The sequence below is a fragment of the Cervus canadensis genome, chromosome 6 (genome assembly GCF_019320065.1).
Source record: "Cervus canadensis isolate Bull #8, Minnesota chromosome 6, ASM1932006v1, whole genome shotgun sequence".
Lineage (NCBI taxonomy): Eukaryota > Metazoa > Chordata > Mammalia > Artiodactyla > Cervidae > Cervus > Cervus canadensis.
The window spans coordinates 86,018,216-86,034,673 of NC_057391.1; the positions used below are offsets into that span (position 1 = coordinate 86,018,216).

Genomic DNA, 16,458 nt, shown 5'->3' on the forward strand with positions numbered 1-16,458 from the left:
CTCATAGAAACCTCTAGGCACAAACTACAGTTGCCTACAGTGTGATTAGAGGTCCATATTGAGTGCAAACTGTGCTTCCACTGATGGCAGAGACAAGGATGCAGACAAGTTTCCCAAGTACTACATACAGTCTGTAGCACGTGGAAAAGAGCTGCTCTAGAGTTGTTTAAAGTCCTTTACAAAAGAGGGCTACATAGCGAGACAATGGGTTTAAAGGAATGGAGGTGGACTCAGGGAGTGGAAAATAAAGATGCCTCCTGTCTGCAGCTGATGGAGATCAGCACACTTCATTTAAGGCTTATAGCCCATTAAGGTAGAAAGTCTAAATCGCATTAAGATACTTAAAGTTTATGGGGGAAATTTTTCTAAAGCAGCTGTTTTGTTATATCCTACAAACATGTCACCGAATAAAGGCTGGATCTAAGAAGGTTATATCTGTGACCCGAGTAGTCAAATAAAATGTGAAATTTTAAGTTATAATTCAGATATTTAGCTTCTGAGACTTCAAGGTTTTGGAAACATATAGAGTTTGGGAAACTATAATTTTTATCAACATGTCAAACTTATGAAGACACGGCATGAATAAAAATACAGATTCAGACTTGATCCAAATGTATTTGGTCCCTGAGCATAAAAATCCCTTAGCGTGATGCCTCTTAAGAGTGAATCATCAGACAGAGAAAGACAAATATAATATGACATTGCTTGCATAGAGAATCTTAAAAAAAAAAATGGTGCAAATGAATTTGCCTATAAAATAGAAACAGACTCACAGACTTAGAGAAGGAAACTTTGGTTACCTAGGGGAAGGGTGGAAGGGGAGGCAGAGCTGGCGGTTGACACGTGCACACTGCTGTGTGTAAAGTGGATAACCAACAAGGGCCTACGCTATAGCACAGGGGGCTCTGTTCACTACTCAGCAATAACCTAAATGCGGACAGAATTTGAGAAAGAACAAGGAAGTAAGTGTTAGTCTCTCAGTCATGCCCAACTCTTTGCGACCCCCGGACTGCAGCCCACCAGGCTTCTCTGTCCATGAGATTTTCCAAGCAAGGATACTGGAGTGGGTTGCCATTTCCTTCTCCATGAGAAAGAATAGATGCATGCATATGTATAACTGAATCACTTTGCTGTATGCCTGAAACTAACACAATATTGTTTATCAACTAAATTCCAATATAACTTTTTTTAAAAAGAGGGAATCATATAGGGAGTGATAGAAGGCTTGCATCCTCTTTCCTGAAGGAACTGAGATGAAGCAGAAGTAGGAGAAATACAGCTAGATTCGCTAGTCTTAGCCCTACTCCTTAGAATGGGCAAGGTAGGACATTCAGGGCCCAAAGAACAAATCCTGCCTCCTTGCCCCAGCCTCTTTACCCATTTGAAATTCCCTGTCCCCACTGCCTTGGTTCTCAACCCCTGCAACTGCTTAGCCAAACAAGCCACAGCCCTAGCAATCCTCTCAAGACTGGGCCACAGTTTGCTACAGTTTATATGCAGCCCAGGAAAAATCCAGAATTTGTGAGGTCTGTACCTCTCTAGTCTGGGGCCAAGAGAAGTTAAGTGGCCCACATGCCACAATATACAGGTTGGTGGCAGCCACAGAAGGAGGATCCTGACCTTCTGCTTCTCTAATAGTGCTCTTTCTACACAACCTTCAGTGGAAGGAGTGTGGGGTCCCGTGTAGGTACAGACATACAAGATAGGTAAACAGTGCCCAACCCCATCCCACAGAGTCATTCCGGGCCACAGCTTCAAGCAATTTTATGTGCAGCAGCCAAAAAAAGTACTTGGGAAACTTCAAAGAAATTTATAGGACCACTTAACATGCTGTGAAATTGGACCATGTGTCATGAATCAAAAAACCGATTAAATAAACTGGGAATGTCATGAAAGTTCCATTAGTGTTCATGTTATCTTTGCCTAGAAAAATCACTAGATTAAGTCAATTCTGAACAAAATGGCTCTAATCTCTAGTCACCTCAATTCTTAGTATATAAACATATAAATCTTGTGTGGTTGTTGCCCAACCTTGGACAGACATCTCAGGCAAAGGGCCACGGGGTTGGCTGCAGAGCCTGCATTAGACTTAATTTTGTTCTCTGAAAGGTTCCTGTTCCTATGATGGCATATGGTTCCACAATCTCTAGGAACCATTCCTCGATAAGAGTCAAGATCAACCTCGGCCAAATCCTCACCCTGCAGTGTTCCCACCTCACACCAGTGCGGCTGCCCTTCACGGTCCTTGCTATAAACACAAAAGGCTTGAATGGAAAGAACCAACTGCTAAGAGAATTCTTACACTTGGGGATGTATTTTTTTTATTTCATCAAGGAGATAAAAGCAAGTAGCTCAAACACAACACCCTTGTCTCCCCCTGCCAAGTCTTCTTTCAATGGCAAAAAGACAATTTCTTCCATAACATGAATAGTAAAAACATAGGTCTTAATGAGATGGATGCAATATTGGAAAAAAAAAATTATGAATAGGTAATTACACTTTTAGGAGAGTTACAGATTTTAACCAGTTAAGCTGCAGGGTATGATTATCTCATTAGTCCTGTGCACTCAAAGTAAATATAGAATAGGTTGGGTGTGACCAGTGAAAACCATGTTTTGCCAAAAACTTTTAAAGAACAAGCTGTGGCTTCAGAAGGGTATGTACCAAGGGTTACCTAAGTGGATTTCATGGTTGTGAAAGGCACACAGCTGCTGGCAAAACCAGCTCTCCACGTTCAGAGCCATTCAGGTACGTGCCGTGTTGCCAGGCTCCCAAACAAACCACATTGTCTCATCCTCATTCCCGCGCCTCCGCATCGCAAAGTACTTCAAGTTCTTTGTGTACCAGGCTGCAACTCTTGACCTACCACTCCCTCGGGCCTTCTCTGTGGCTTATTCCTTCAGCCGTCCCTAGAAATGGATTTATTCTCAGGCACTCTTATTCCTGGGGGGCCCGGGAGTGGTGTAAGCCTCGGTGGCCCCTAAAAGTTTAAACCTGCTATTTTGGCTTCATTTAGATCCTACTCTGAAAGAGGTCTCCCTGCCCTGTTGGTGGGAATGTAAATTGGTGCAGCCACTAGGGAGGACAGTATGAAGGTTCCTTCACAAACTAGAGTCACCATCTGGTCCAGCACTCCCACCCCTGAGCATACACTGGGAGAAGAACATGGCCCAAAAGGATGCATGCAGCCCCATGTTCATTGCAGCACTGTTTACAATAGCAGGGACGTGGAAGCAACCTAACTGTCTGTTGACAGAAGAATGAATAGATAAGATACAATACATATATACAACGGAATATTACTCAGCCATATAAAGGGAAAAAACTGGGTCGCTTGCAGAGACATGGATGGATCTCAAGATTGTCATACTACGTGAAGTCAGTCAGAGAAGGAGAAATATCATATGACATCCCTTATAGGTGGAATCTAAAAAGAAATGGTACAAATGAACTTATTTACAAAACAGAAACAGACTCACAGACTTAGAGAATGAATTTATGGTTGCCAGTGGGGAAGGATAGGGGGACGGAATAGCCAGCAAGTTTGGAACGGACATATACACACACCTATATTTAAAATGGATCACCAACAAGGTCCTGCTCTATAGCAGAGAGAACTCTGCTCAGTGTTACGTAGAAGCCTGGATGGGAGAGGAGTTTAGGAGAGAAGAGATACATGTGTCTGTGTGGCTGAGTCCCCTTGCTGTCTGCCCGGAACTATCACATTATTAATTGAATATATGCCAATATAAACTGAAAAGTTGAAAGGTAAAACATAAAAACAAAAAAAGTACATAGAAGATTTCTCGAGAGAGAGAGCTAGAAAAGGCAAAGGAGTGCTGTTGGTGGGAAATACTCATGAAGCAAAAAGACTGAAAAAACAAGTCGCAAAAACTCCTTTATCAATAATGACTAACACTGAATAATCCCCACAAGTGCCAGGCACTCTTCTAGGAGCTTTGCCTGTATCAAGTCATCCAATTATCTCAACAATGTCGTGTTAAATGCTCCTAGAATCCTCATTTGCAGAGGAGGCAACACAAATACAGAGAAAGAAAGTCAATTGTTCGAGATGAGAATGTTGGAGCCGGGCAGTCCTGCTCAATAATCAAAGTAAAACTAATGCTACAATCAGATGGTTCCCTCAGTGTTAGTTACACACCAGATACTGTGCTATGCGTGTTACACGTGTTATCTCATAAGATCCCTACAAGACCCCATGAAGCAGGTGCGATCATGATGCTCATTTATACGTTGTCCTTATTTTACATCTGAAGTTTAGAAATGTCAAACAAGGGAGTTAGGATTCAAATTAAGGTTAGAGTGAAGGAAGTTTCGGAGGTTTTCCTTCTCACTATTGCCTCTACAAGTTATACCAGCTAGCCCCTAGAGAGGGCTAGGGAAGGGTGCTTCAGAAGACACAGAGCGCCCTGTTATCAGACACAGTCAAGCAGGGGTGAAGGATTTACTCAAGAGAGGTGGTCTTTCAAAATCATTTCCATCTCTCCACAGCTTAGGGACTGACGCTTGCAATGTATTCCACGTCTTGTCTTCTTTTCCTACCGGGCTTCTAACGGCTCACCCTGCAGCTGCAGGCTGCCTTCTCTTTATCATGTGTGTTTTTTACAATATTCGGGTGCCACCTTCAATAATTCTTGCTGCTGCAGCAGCAGCTGAGAACCTCAGGATTATGGAAGACCTTGAAAAACAAGCCTGAATTGTCTTCTTACAAAACAGACATTTCCTTGCTGTGTATTTTGTGTGGAGAGCCAGGATCACGTTGTTCAGACTTGTAATGGACTGGGTGCTCCTAAGACAACAGCGGAACCGCACCCACGCGTTAGCCCAGGGATGTTTGCTTGCTCTTCAGATTTGGATCTCCAGGATGATGTTAGGTCCCTGGATACCTGGAACTTTGTGCTCAGTCACAGATTAAAGAAGAAAGTGCTCCACAGTGATAGAAAGTCACTAGGTTCTGAATCCATTATTGAAATAAAGTCAGTTTCCCCGAAAGAAAGGACATCATAACATGCATCATGATAGTCCTTACTTAATATCCATTAAGTGCCCCTCTACTGAGCACTTTACATTTATCATCTCACTTAATCCTCACATGAAAAAGAAAACTGAAATATGTACTGAGATCCATCACAGGTGGGGGTTCTTTTTTAGACGCTCAGTCATGTCCGACTCTTTGCAACCCCATGGGCTATAGCTCACCAAGCTCCACTGTCCATGGGATTTTCCAGGCCAGAAAACTGGAGTGCATTGCCATTTCCTTCGCCAGGGTATCTTCCCCAACCAGGGATCAAACCTGTGTCTCCTGCAATGCAGGCGGATTCTTTACCACTGGGCCACCACGGTAGCCCACCACAGGTTGCAGGTAAGCGAACTGAAACTTTGGAATATTAAATAACTGCCCCATGGCCACACAGCTGTGGGAAATGGAAATAGTATTTTTAAACGACCACTACCCTTGGAGAAGCCTATCCATCATCCAACACGGCTTCCTACCATCCCAATAAAATTAACTCAGCATCATGAAGTTGTACCAACACAAGAGCATTATGGATGCTGCTTACTAGAACTTTTATGAGAGCCTTCAGAGCGGGAATGAAGTTCTCACTTGAGCTCAATTCCTGCCATAATGATTGCTAGTCCAAGATGGCCTTGACACAACTAGAAACTTAGGGGTAGGCACTTACTGTACTTTCAAATGCCATCAAATCCATATACTGCGGGTCTAAATCCACAGAATATGGCTTAAATCCCATCTTTCATAGGAGCTTCCTCTCTCCTTATATGCTTATTTATCAATACTTAGGTCTAACCATGGGCTTCTTGTAGTAGTCAAGAACTTGCCTGCCAAAGCAGGAGACGTAAAGAGACATGGGTTTGATCCCTGAGTAGGGAAGATCCCCTGAAGGAGGGCACAGCAACCCACTCCTGTATTCTTGCCTGGAGAATCCCATGGACAGAGGAGCCTGGCGGGCCACAGTCCACAGGGTCTCAAAGAGTTGGACACGACTGAGTGACTTAGCACGAACACATGGTTAATCATCCTCAATTATAGTTTAAAGAACTAGAGGCAAGATCTTATTTCTACCACAGGGATCTCATATTAGAAGATACTGATTTTTATTTTTGTTATTGTTTGTGGGGAGAGGGTTCAATTTTGCTTTATGCCATGGAGCTTATCTCTTTAGAGTATTTATCTTCGGCAACATTATAGCAACATAATTTTTCAAATTTTGGTCATTTGCTTTTTACAAAATTGTTTTAGGATATACCTTGTGGCCCTGATACCCTAAAACCATGGAAGTAAATTTTGAAATACTATGCACAACAGGACAAGAACCAACCATACCGGAGTTTTAAACTAAATACATAAAACATGAAGACTATGGAGACAGAGCCAGCCAACTGAAGATACAAGGAATCTAGACTCTAGATTGGCTCGAAATGATGATATTATGGAATTTTTATACTAAAACTTCCTTAGAAATGAGCTATGCCATTACTCCCAGTACCAGGTGAGTAAAAATGAGGCCTACTGTGTTGGGGAAACTGGTTTGGGGATCACATAGGTAGTCAGGGGTGAAAAAAAAAATCCACCTGCCAATGCAGGAGATGCAAGAGACTTGGGTTCGATTCCTGGAGGAGGAAATGGTAACCCACTCCAGTATTCTTGCCTGGAGAACCCCATGGACAGAGGAGCCTGGCGGGCTACAGTCCATGGGGTCACAAGGATTGGACATGGCCGAGCACAGCCAGACGTGGAGGGAGGCAGGACAAGAAGCAGTTAACTTTTGTAACTCTTGCTTGTCACTCACAACCTGCATTTTTTGGTTTCCTCTAAGGTTTATCCCTGCCCTTTTCTCCTGCCTTCACGAAATGATATTTTTCATTAAAGAGCATTCTGGCCCACATTCTCTCTGGCAAGAGAGCCCCATTCAAGCTCCACCCCTGCCACTAATGCACCGTGGGGCACACCGCTTGCCCCAGCCCTGGCCCCTGGCTGCGACTGTGCTCAGGCGCCTCTCTCTCTTGCTCATCCCAAAACAAGAGCCATGACCACACCGCTGACGGCCGGACCCTAGAGTACAGGCGGCATCGACAGGGGCAACCGCCTTGCCGTGAATTTTACGGTTTGCGAAGCCCTCATCTCCCAGCCAGTTCCTTTTTTAAGCACCTGGAAGCTACCACAAAAGTGATGTAACTTGTTCTCTTGATAAAAAGCCAGAGACAAGATTAAATATTGGTCTTTCTCATGGACATCCAGCCAGAAGTCAAACATTACCTTCCCCCTTTACTATGGTGAAGTGAAATATTTGTGCCTCATGGCTCCAGTGTATTTCATCATCTAGGTCTGATTTTTTTTTTTTCCCTTGGGCCTAGGAGCTCCTCTGTCAGAACAGATCAATGCTGTCCATCAACTGATGTCCTAGTTTTCAGTAGCCAACCCCCAAGACAACCCTCTAGAAGAGTCTCCTGCCGTCCTCACACCTCACATTTTGTCCCCTCAGGATAAAATGGGGGAGCCAAGGGGACTGCCTCACAAGCGATAGTGAGGAAGAGAAGGGTTTTGCCCTTTTTGCAGACATCAGAAGCTTCCTCACACTGTCTCAGGCACGGTCCTAACTTCCACTGGAGATGACACAGGGAGGTGCCAGCTGGCAGCAGACCTGCTGGCTGGCGCTCTGAAACAGGTTCAACTAGTTAAATGGAAGTGCATTGCCAAGCCAAGACTATCCTGACCCTGCACTGGAAAAAGGTCAAAACCCTGCCACTGGAGGGAGGTGGCAGGGAGCATCTGGATGCAAAGAGTCTGATGCATCTTCTGTCCAGTAGCTGTACCTTACCAGATCATGTCCACTGTGTCCATGAAAAATTCACACGTTAAAGTGCCAACCTGCCGCATCTCAGAAAGTGATCTTATTCACAGAAATAGGGGTGTGACAGACATCACTAGTTCAGATGAGGTCATCCTGGAATAGGGTGGGCTCCTGTCCAATATGACTGGTGTCCTTATCAGAAGATGCAGGTAAACAGGGAGGAGACAATATGAACATGTCGATGGAGATCAGGGTGATGCCTCTACAAGCCAAGGAATGCCAAAGATTATCAGGAACCACCAGAAGCTAGGAGAGAGGCATAGAAGAGATTTCTCCCTCCTGGCCCTTTGAAGGAATCAACCGTGTGGACACCTTGATCTTGAATTTCTAGACTCCAGATAATAAATTTCTGTTGTTTAGGTCACTCAGTCTGTAGTACTTTGTTATGGTAACCCTAGAAAAACTAGCATAGACCATATTTCCCAAGTTTTCAGAAACTTAATACATTGCTACAGCAATCTGGACATTCCAATAATTTCGTGGCTGAAATAGAAAGTTTATAGAATTCATCATAATATTAATTATCCTTATTGATAATTAAACTTATCCTTATTGTGATACATTGTCTATTTCCACCCAACAATACCATCGCTTGAATGTCTCAAAATAAACTAAACCAACAAACCAAACCACAGGCTTATGACTAAAAACTTAGAACTCTCTGCACAATTCTTTCCAAAGCAGAGTGCCATTTCCAAAGTGTAGTTAAGACCAGCTAAGAACTTCCCATAACTCAACTGGTACACTTCCCATAACTCAACTAGTACACTGTATTCTTTCCTGCCCCACAATAAATGCTACCGTGTGTCTGTGTACCAGTCACCATGAAAGGTATTAGAGACACACCAAGGTCAAAACAGGTGGTCATCGTCTTCCAGTGGCCTGTGTTCAGTGAGGAAGACAGAGATCAATCAAGCAATTACTCAGACATAGACGACTATGAACTGTGACAAGTGCAGTGAAGACATTTCACCACACTTTGCAGACAGCTACTTTCCCTAAGAACCAGCAGGCAGGCAGAGAGAGGCAGAGATAGGCATGCCCTGTATTCCATGGGAAACCGATAATACCATCAGTTTTCTCCCATGAAAACAAAACACCGAATATTACATTCCAAGCCACCTGCCAAAACGAATCATCTTAATAAAACAGGGCCCAAAAAGAAGGAGACAGGAGCTGAAAGTGGTAGAGAAGCAAAGCAAGAAATAGGACATGGAGAGAGTTCAATAAATCGGAAACTCGAGACAAAATGCTGCCATTGAGTCCCTCACCCTCCAGGATTTGAGAGAGTAAGGATGTATGTCCAGCACTGTGAGCGTGGCAGTGGTGAGTGGCACATGATCAGGCATGAGATTTTGTGCAGATGAAAGGATCTTACTCAAAATAAAAGCCTACCTTTGTTTGCAGCACTCTTTCTAAACTGGAACCTCAGTGTTCAGCAGGCTCCTTGCTCTGCGCAGTTGTGAGCCCTTGAACTCGCTGCCAAACGGTGTAGCCGGTCACCAAAAAAGCTGCCGAACGCTGCTGAAGACAGGGAAGAAAATCCATTGAATTAGTCCTGAACATTGCAAAAGCGGCTGCCTCTCTCAATTACTTTGTCAAGTCCCATTTTAATTGTAGCTCTGATCACATGTAAGCTTTTCCCACGGCGGGGATGGAGCCAGGATCCTCAAAGTGCCAGCATGTCCCCCGCCACCAGGCCGATATGAACAGGTCTGAAGCTGCTGGGTAGCTTGCCTCTGATGGAATTCAACAAGATAAACTGCTTCCTTGGCATTTATGTTACTCTTAGCGTGGATTGTATTTACACCTTTTGCCTCTTGGTGATGACCAACTTGGACGATCTATTTTGAGATCTCCCGAACAATCTAAAGCAGAACTGATTTGAAAATACCTTTAAAACAATAAATCCATCACTGTATGAAAACATACACACTTCTGTTTCCCCAAATAAGCATCCAGGGATATGTGATAGACGGGGGCTGGGTTAACAAGCAAATAATAGCAAAATAATACCTGTGGGGCAAGAACCTCTATCATGAAACAGAAATAAGCTCCTGCGCCAACACCAAATTCCACTGTGACCCTTGACTCAGCCTTAACTGAGTTTTGCATCATTGCAAAGTGTGGTTGTGATAAGTGGAGATGTTGAACCATCCTTAAGTAGCTACTGGCATCACTACGCTGCCCAGGTAAATAATGCGAAAGCAAAACTGCTTTGAATTCTATTATATTAGATGGTGGAAAGGCTTAAATATGTTCGGCACATTTAGTGTCATGTTTGAAAATGAGTGGGGGGAAATGACCGCTAAAGAGAGAAAAGAGAAGAGAAATAGATTGCCTGCAAGCGACAGAAAACGGAATGTTCTAGGAATGGGAATTGATGGCTGGTCAGAGCAATGGTTCTTGAAATGTGGACCAGGACTAGAAGCATCAGTAACACCTGGGAACTATTTAGAAACACAAACTCACAGAGAGAGTGGGGGGTGGGTGTGGGTTTGGGTGTGGATGTGTGCTTTGGAGGCAGGCAGAGGAAGTGGGCATATCAACAATCCATAGTCTAATAAGCCAGGGATTCTGACGCATACTCACATTTGAGAACCACTGAGTTAGGGCATGGAGACCAAAGCACATTTAAGAGAAAAACAAGACTAAGCAAACCATCTTCCCCTAAGCAGATGATCGGGGCAGAACTTTAATGCCTCCAGGAAAAGAACTCTAACCCTGGAGCCTGTAAATTATTAGGGAGTCTAACAATCTAAGCCATGGTGATAAAGAGATGAAAAGGTCATTGAAGTAGACAGTTAAACAGTTCTTCAGCCGAATGGGTGACAGACCTGATCCCTGTCCTCGTGACACTTGTAGAATTTCTGCAAGTTCACTACAAACACTGTTTTCATCCCCAAATTCCTTAGTGACTGAAATCAGCCTTAAGCCCAGGCAGCTGAAGTTTTTGTGGTCTGGCAAATGTTTGGTATGACTCCCTTCACCTGAATCTGAGCATTTTCTTTCTGAATCGTTCACTGAGTGAGAAGAATTTGAAAAGGAATTAATAAAACACATTCTCTGAGGTTGGAAAAATACAATCTCCTCTGATAGCCATATGACTAGGCCAGTACAAGCAAAATACATACAGATAAGAAACACAGAAGACTTCTACATTGTGTAGGCTTCCCAATTATCCTAAACACTTGGGGGGATCCCTAGTGGAGGTCACTGGTCAAAATAAAAGTTGAAGGGACTGAAAATCTGGGAAAGAACGAAAATGTTCTAATAAAAGGGTAGCGTTGATGTGGTCTGTCCAACCTAAGCTGAATGCTAGTGTGACTTCTCCACCCTCCTCCCCTTCCCCAAACTTACAAGCAACTCTTTGCTCTGGGATATTAATGAGAAAGAATTTTATGTGAATGGAAATATCTTTTTCTTTCAAACTTTTTCATTTAGCATACACCAAAGACACTTGTGTACTTAGAAGTGACATCCGTTTGCTAGTTCAGTTCCCCCAGGTTAGGAAAGTAAATGGATGTTTTGGCAAATAGTCTTAACTAGCACTCAAAGTTGGACTCTTGAGAAACAATTTTCTTTATTCAGTGTTCTCCTATAATGGAAGGTGGTGTAAGATTAATTTTGAAAAGATTGGAAATATCCTAATGAAATTTCTTTTTCTTTTCCCAGATATTATTGTGAACTTCCTATCTCTACCACAAATAATCATTTCAAAAGATGCTCTAAAATGGTCCCCCAGAGGTGTTAGCTTCAGAGCCACCTAATCCATTTAACTCCAGTTTATAGGAATAATTTCACTGAAAAAAATAACATTTGCTTAGCTAGTTCCAACTCTTTGAGTCCAGGTCCTGATTTTTCTCCTAAATGTATCTCCTTTTTTTTACACAACAAGGGTAGCAGCCTATAGTCAAGTCTCTGCCAAAACTTTTGAGAGCACTAGAAAGAAAAGTATAAGAATAGTCATTTAATATTTTCCCCCTGTAGATATAGCACTTCTTTTGTGCTTACTGGTCTCATCCCAGCAAGAGTGATGGGATAGTTTTTCTTCCTCATGGCAACCCACTTTATTTTTTTAATTGGAATGGAACTGCTTTACAGTGTGGTGTTAGCTTCTGCTATACAATGAAGCGAACCAGCTGTGTGTACAGGTATATTCCCTGCCTCTTGAGCCTCCGTCCCACTGCCCCACTCCCAGCAGGCCCCTCTAGGCACCACAGGGCGCTGAGCTGGATGGCCTGTGTGCTATAGCATCTTCCCATCAGCTGTTTTACACACGGCAGTGTGTTCACATCAACGCTACTCTCCCAACTCGTCCCACCTTCCCCTTGCTCCACTGGGCCACTGTTCATTCGCCGCATCTGTGTTTCTATTCCTGCCCTGCAAATAGGTTCACCTGGACAATTTTCCTAGACTCCACATTTATACACCAATAGACAATATTTGTTTTCCTCTTTCTGAGTTACTTCATCTTGTATGACAGACTCTAGGTCCATTCACATCACTACAAATGACCCGATTTCATTCCTTTTTATAGCTGAGTAGTATTCCATCATACACACACACACACACACACACACACACACACACATCACATCTTGTTTGGGCTTCCCAGGTGGCACGAGTGGTAAAGAACTCACCTGCCCCTGCAGCAGATATAAGAGATGAGGGTTTGATCCCCGGGTGGGGAAGATCCCATGGAGGAGGGCATGGCAACCCACTCCAGTATCCTTGCCTGGAGAATCCCGTGGACAGAAGAGCCTGAGGGACTACAGCTCATAGGGTCGCAACGAGTCAGACACGAATGAAGCGGCTTAGCCCACATGCACGCAATCGTCTTTATTCATTCAACTGTTGATGGACGTTTAGGTTGCTTCCATGACTTGGCGATTGTAAATAGTGCTACAATGAACACTGGGGTGTGTGTGTCTTTTTAAATTATGGTTTTCTCTGGGTATATGCCCAGTAGTGGGATTCTGAGGCACCTGAATTTTTAACTTTCCCTACTGTCTTTTATTCACTATCAAGAATATGCTAGGACACCCCAGGTGGCTCAGTGGATAAAGAATCCACCTACAATACAGGAGACGTGGGTTCCATCCCTGGGTCAGGAAGATCCCCTGGAGAAAGGCATGGCAACCCACTCTGGTGTTCTTGCCTGGAGAATCCAATGGACAGAGAAGCCTGGCGGGCTCAAGTCCATGGGGTCTCAAGGAGTCAGACATGGCTGAAGAGACTGAGCGTGCATGTAACCATGCAAGCATACGCCAAAAAGCTCATCTCATTTTAAGACAATCCACCTTTAGTCTAGGCTGCTAAACTTATACTATGGATCATCAACCAAAGCTCTACTTTAGGTTGTTCACCAGTGGTCTTCAAAGCTGGAATGAAAATTACAGTTTGGATATTAAAGACCTCATGACAGCTACTGATGAGAAGAACTCTTCTAAGATGCATCAGTCCAGACAGTTGCTCATAGGAATTTATGTTTGGTCTGACTAAATATCCTTTGGAACTTAAAAATCAGACCAGTTATTTGAACTCATACATAGCCAGCTTTCCTACAATCTTTATCTTAGACTCCCTGGGCAGGTAGCTTTGCATGAGATTGAAGAAGTCAAAAATCTCAAAGAAAGGAGGACTCAGGTATCCAATGAATCCAGACTATGACTGTCTGACTGTCTGTCTGTCTGTCTCTCTCTCTCTCTCTCACACACACACAGCATCTAGGAACTCAAATTCCAATGGTGGGGTCTTTTTCAACCACAGAGACACAGTGCTTTTTTGTTCCCTCTTCCTTTCCACAGTCAACTAAAGGGGTTTGACAGTAATTGAAGCCACATGCATTGTTGTGCTTCAGATTGTGTCAGTTCTATAAACTTGCTTTCCTTTTTTCACTACCCTCTAAATTTGCATTTTTACCATGCACATGGTATATGTCAAATCTCATTACAATAGAAACCTCTGAAAGACAGACATCCCAAAGCTCTCAATTGTGAGTGCTATTCTTTTTCTCAGACAATGCACAATGCAATAGTTTCCCTATGACAAAATTATATGGACAGTCATTGGGAATTAGTCTGAAAGAAATTAATAACCAGAAAGAGATAAATAATATGAGAAGAAGCCAAGTCTTGCAATTGACATAGCACTGATTTTCTTAATATTATTCCATGACTCTAAGTATTATTTACTGATTTACTTTGATATACAACATACGGGAATGCTTTCATGTACACCTCACTTTGTCCTCCATACCATCTCTTGGTTCCATTACTAGTTTATATAAATGATTCTATCTCCCTCATGTAAAATGAGATTGTTGGCCTACATTGTCACTAAATTCCTATGTCCCCAAATCTCTGATTCTCTTCTGAGAAGCCCATAGAGTCACATTCTTCAGAATATTTCATGAACTTTCCCTACCAGATTCAAACTACTCCATTTAGTTCAGGTGTAACCTAAATCAAATTCTTTATGACTATACAGTGGAAGTGACAAATTAGATTCAGGGATTAGATCTGATAGACAGAGTGCCTGAAGAACTATGGACAGAGGTTCCTGACATTGTACAGGAGGCAGGGATCAAGACCATCCCCAAGGAAAAGAAATGCAAAAAGACAAAATGGTTGTCTGAGGAGGCCTTACAAATAGCTGTGAATAGAAGAGAAGTGAAAGGCAAAGGAGAAAAGGAAAGATATACCATTTGAATGCAGAGTTCTAAAGAATAGAAAGGTGAGATAAGAAAGCATTCCTCAGTGATCAGTGCAAAGAAATAGAGGAAAACAATAGAATGGGAAAGACTAGAGATCTCTTCAAGAAAATCAGAGATACCAAGGGAACATTTCTTGCAAAGATGGGCACAATAAAGGACAGAAATGGTATGGACCTAACAAAAGCAGAAGATATTACGAAGAGGTGGCAAGAATACACAGAAGTATACAAAAAAGATCTTCATGACCCAGATAACCACAATGGAGTGATCACTCACCTAGAGTCAGACTTTCTGGAATGAGAAGTCAAATGTGCCTTAGGAAGCATCACTACGAACAAAGCTCATGGAGGTGATGGAATTCCAGTTGAGCTATTTCAAATACAAAAAGATGATGCTGTGAAAATGCTGCACTCAATATGTCAACAAATTTGGAAAACTCAGCAGTGGCCACAGGACTGGAAAAGGTCAGTTTTCATTCCAATCCCAAAGAAAGGCAATGCCAAAGAATGCTCAAACAACCACACAATTGCACTCATCTCACACGCTAGTAAAGTAATGCTCAAAATTCTCCAAGCCAGGCTTCAACAGTATGTGAATTCTGAACTTCTAGATGTTCAAGCTGGATTTAGAAAAGGCAGAGGAACCAGAGGTCAAATTGCCAACATCCACTGGATCATAGGGAAAGCAAAAGAGTTCCAGAAAAACATCTACTTCTGCTTTATTGACTATGGCAAAGCCTTTGACTGTGTGGATCACAACAAACTGTGGAAAATTCTTCAGGAAATGGAAATACCAGACCACCTTACCTGCCTCCTGAGAACTCTATATGCAGGTCAAGAAGCAACAGTTAGAACTGGACATGGAACAACAGACTGGTTCCAAATCAGGAAAGTAGTACATCAAGGCTGTATATGGTCATCCTGCTTACTTAACTTACATGCAGAGGACATCATGAGAAATGCTGGGCTTGATGAAGCATAAGTTGCAATGAAGTTTGCCAGGAGAAATATTAATAAACTGAGATACACAGACAACACCACCTGCAGAAAGTGAAGGGGAACTGAAGGGCCTCTTGATGAAAGTGGAAGACGAGAGTGAAAAAGCGGGCTTAAAACCAACATTCAGAAAACTTAAGATCATGGCATCCGGTCCCATCACTTCATGGCAAATAGATGGAGGAACAATGGAAACAGTGACAGACTTTATTTTCTTGGGCTCCAAAATCACTGCAGATGTTGACAAAATTAAAAGATGCTTACTCCTTGGAAGGAAAGCTATAACCAACCTAGACAGCATATTAAAAAGCAGAGACATTACTTTACCAACAAAGGTTCATCATTAAATTAAATGGTTTTTCTAGTAGTCATGTATGGATGTGAGAATTGGACCATAAAGAAAGCTGAGTGCCCTAGAATTGATGCTTTTGAACTGTGGTGTTGGAGAAGACTCTTGAGAGTCCCTTGGACTGCAAGGAGATCCAACCAGTCCATCCTAAAGGAAATCAATCCTGAATATTCATTGGAAGAACCGATGCTGAAGCTGAAGCTCCAATATTTTGGCCACCTGATGTGAAGAGCCAACTCATTGGAAAAGACCTGGATGCTGGGAAAGATTGAAGGGGGGAGGAGAAGGGGGCGACAGAGGATGAGATGGTTTGATGGCATCACTGACTTGATGGACATGAGTTTGAGCAAACTCCGGAGGTTGGTGCTGTAGAGGGAAGCCTGGTGTGCTGCAGTCCATGGGGTCGCAAAGAGTTGGACATGACTGAGCAACTGAACTGAACTGAATTTATTCATTTAGTCATTAAATGAATATATATTGAATTTCTACCTGTGTTCAGGC

General features: G+C 42.8%; 1 protein-coding gene across 2 annotated transcripts in view; it reads right to left on the minus strand.

The window, feature by feature from the left end:
• Nucleotides 1–16,458, minus strand: part of DIO2 (iodothyronine deiodinase 2) — a 252,774-nt gene that overhangs the window by 182,233 nt on the left and 54,083 nt on the right. For both annotated transcript variants that reach the window (XM_043472688.1, XM_043472690.1), the window contains exon 3: nt 9,291–9,419. The gene's annotated coding sequence lies outside the window, so the exon portion shown is untranslated. The remainder of the gene's footprint in view (nt 1–9,290; nt 9,420–16,458) is intronic.